Here is a 4,210-nt window from a genome sequence, read left to right on the forward strand (position 1 = left end):
GTATTATTGGTATCCAAGTAGTTGCAGTGATTTCTCTCTGCAGTGTTTCTGGCCCTATTCTCTTTCATTTCTTTACACGGCGAGTAATAACCGATTGGCAAGGTTAGTTGTGCCTGCAGTGAGTAAATTAGAACAAGCGTTTGGCCTACGTGCCAAAGAAATTGGTGTGCAGCATTCTGAAAACGTTTGGGAATCGATGTTCCCTTAGCATCGGCTCGCAATCCTCTTTCGCGAAACGGTAACCGATATACAGTCGGTAATATTTTCAATGGAATTGCAACGAAATAGGGCGTCAATCCGAAAAATAAGCACCTGCGCCGTCGTTCCTCCATCGACTTCCAATACTTCCTCTCGAAGTTGTCATGTAACAACAAGATGAATGAAAGATAGAGAATCTGGACATAACGTGCTCGACGTTTTTCCAGAATCGAGTTCGCATAAGCATGTTACGTTATCGTTACAATTTTCAGATTATTTATTTTTTAGTTTATTGAATCGCGAGATAATACGTGAATATGGAAAAATGTATAAAAAAAATTCTCATCATTTTTTGAAAATGGTTTATTAGAAACATAGTTATATCGTCGATGCACAATAAAATCCATAAATATTTGTACACATTTCAAAGTTAGATAACTCTTATAAAAATTAATTTAAGAACAAATGTTACATTATTAAGAACAAAAGAAGAGAATAATAAAGAGAATAAAAATAATACTACAAAAGGTTTGTTGTTAAAAATAGAAATAGTAAGAAATTGGCGGCGCGTTTTTTATTTTTAATTAATGAAACGATTCATCATCAACGAGCGAGTTGTTTCTAGCGTGAATTATCCCGTTTCTCCTCAATATCGCTGAACAATTTTTCTCAGTGTCGCTGGTCCGTGAATATGTAAATCGATGAGGGAACAAGAAGTAAACTCGCTCCCACACGTGTCCCTGCGCTTGAAAACAGATGTGGAAAAAATAAACGAGTCGGAAAGATAGTGATTTATCGCTATATCGATCACGTTTTTATGAAAATTCTTCGTTTATCCTCGGCTGGCTGAAATGACAATTAGTATTGAACAATGACCATCGGACTCCTCCTCGCTCGATTTCCATAGAGACGGATCACGCCTCTAAATTTTTTTCAATAGTAAGTATTAAGTACGACTTACTACGCGAACTAAAATTGCATTTCATTGATATTCCAAAGTATCCGACAATCTTTTTTGCGATCTCAGAAGCAATGACTGCAGATAATTTTGTAAATAATTGGAATAAAATAAAGGAAATATTATATGAAAATGTAAAAATGCCGCGTCTCGTTTATAGAACTAAACTGTTTAAATACGTCCATAGATAAGGCGTGTCTCGAACTTACAATTGAATCTTCATATAATGGATAGATATAAATCGGTGATAGAAAATTCGATGGGCATGAAAAAGTGAGGCTTGCGTCTTTTTAATCGTTCCCGTTGGGCTCGTCGTAGCTGTTTTTGAGGTTTTACTTGCTGTTCTGCTAATTGCACTCTTACTCTGCCTCGCGCGGTGGATTTATCGACATCATTTGCATTTGGCACAATGTAATGCATGCAAATTTTCACTGGAAATCGTTCTGAGTAATTATCTTCCCCAAAGTGCTCATTCTATGCTAACTGATGGAATTACATTATACATTCTTCTATCTAACTATTAATGATTTTTTTTCAACAAAAAAAACTCCAAAAACAGTCATATTCTTCGTGTAAAATTTATATATAGTTAAAAAACTACTCAAGAGTTTTAGCGGATATGATATCAGCATTTTACATCCGATTAATTTCCTCAGTGATTATATTGAACACGTATCAAAAAGAGTTTATTATCACAAAAATCCAGTAGGGTGAAACTTGGTATTTAAAAAGCTTTGAATAAGAGAGACAACGTAATAACGATGAGACGTTATCAAACGCGAGGAAATTGAAGACCAGCCGTGTCGAAGACCCAGCAACGCCATTTGCATCTGACATACTGTCAGTTAGGGATTATCAATAAATTCAATAGACATTAGAGATAGGTATTATGCAGAAGTGTCCCACTTGCACTGTGTTCGATCCTGTCTCCGAACGACGAGCCTATGAACCACTTTCCATTATCGAAATCTCTACAAAATCTGATTATACAAATGTTCACAATATTATGATAAGATGAAATACTGTGTGAACATTTCTTCATCGCAATAAACTTAAAAAAAAATATGGAATATACATAAACATGTTCTTTTTTATCATTGTTATAAATCGTACGTATCAAACACGAAGTAGATCTTTGCCAGAAACCGAAGGAAAATCGATTGGGTGTACTGCACAATTAACGTGGGAAATACATATACCGGCATCATTTGCATCGGATATTCCGCGGGAATAGGCCCAGGATTATCAACGAATCCGTGGAACAATGTGCGCGGATGCGGGAAAGACATTTGGCCCACATTTCGGTTCACTGGCTGCCAGCCAATTTTCCCGAGGAACCATTGCTCTAAGAACAAACCGGGCCTCTCTCTGATATGACACCGGTTAGACTGCTAAGGTCAATCTTTTCGCTGGCACCGTGACTCTCGTTAGACGACCCCGACAAAACGTGTTTCACAATGGCGAGTTTCCTAGTCTTTATTATTCGTAGCCGCGAGGGCGATGAAACGAACCTAGCGTCGGTGATTGACGTGTCAAAAGAACGTTTAATACTTTAACTGCGAGGATTTCGTTATAAAAAAGTTAAAGTCTCATTTAATGGTTTTGTACGTTTAAATGGTTTCACTAAACTATTTAATTTTCTACGTTCATTCTATATTAATTTTAATCCCCATTTTTATAGTTGTTTTGTGTTATTTCACTTTTATAGAATACTATATTTTTATTAATCTTTCGACCATTGATTCTTGTTTATTTATGAAATGTTGGCGAAGGAAGCTTAAAATAAGTCGGAAAACTTGACTATTCTCTATCGATCGAGATTAGCCAATGTATCGACCATCCATCACATCTGGAGAGTAACGGAGAACAGCCAAGAACAGCCAATGGCGAATACTCGAAATTCATCGCGGATTATTACCAAAATTCCTGACATCCTTGCCTACAAGCCTTGTTGATTTCCACGTACATGATTCGTCGCGAGTCGCGTCTGGAATTTCGGTCAGTATTATATTATTGCATTTGACCAACTCCCACAATCAAACATTGACTGATTTCGCATTGCTAAATCTTTGCTCCAATAGTTATCTTTCGATACTAAATATTTTATGATAGATTATTATTTTTTATTAATTTAAAATTAATTTCGAAATCATGGGAGGCTATCGCCATATAATGGTACGATTAATGAAATTAATTCTTCTGAAAAATCTTGATACGTTTAATTTGAACGAGCTCAGAATCTTGTGTGTAACCGTAAAAAGTATGCTCAACACTTTCCTTTGTATTACGCAGACAACAAGATTGTAATGACCATATAACTGAACAGTACTCCAAGAAATTTGAAGTTATTGGAGCATTTTCACCATTTTTTCCGACTGCTCGCGTTACTGATCTATGGAAGTATTATACTTTAAGCCCTAAACGCTGCGGAGGTCATATTTCAAACAGAAAAGAAACTCGGAGTTACGGGAACGTAGTTTAGTATTCCCACAAAGACGTTCAGGAAATTTTATTTCTAAACTCTCCTTCGGCGGTAATAAATAAACAGTAATAATAAATATCAATGTTTGAGTCACATGAATAATTTCGTATCCCCGAATAAAATCAGTAAAGCAGAAACTCCGAAATTGATTGGCAGTTTTTACTTCGTTGAAGGAACGGGGATGAAAAGTGTGTCGCAGTAACGATATTACGAATCAGGATGGAAGAAGTGGTATCTGCTGTAATTGTACAGTGGAGTACAACGATAAAGAAACAAACCTGGCTGAGGCTGGATAGAGTGCCCTCGAAGCGCACTTCACTTTCAATATGACGACGAGGCAAAACCGCGATGTTCACAATAAGAGAGAAGGTTGCGATATTGTTCAACGTGCAACGTCCTGTAGACTTGTTTTGATTGATCTCTCTGTGTATGCCTGTTATTAAAGATTAAGATCCAGTCGTACTACAATGGCGTCCAAAAGTCTGCTGCATACATACATACATATAGATATACATAGATATCCAGATGTTACCGATACTTCTTATTGTGAGAGTAGAAAGAATGTTTTAAAC

This window comes from Ceratina calcarata, unplaced genomic scaffold (genome assembly GCF_001652005.2).
Source record: "Ceratina calcarata isolate Rehan_Ccalc_2016 unplaced genomic scaffold, ASM165200v1 scaffold58.2, whole genome shotgun sequence".
Lineage (NCBI taxonomy): Eukaryota > Metazoa > Arthropoda > Insecta > Hymenoptera > Apidae > Ceratina > Ceratina calcarata.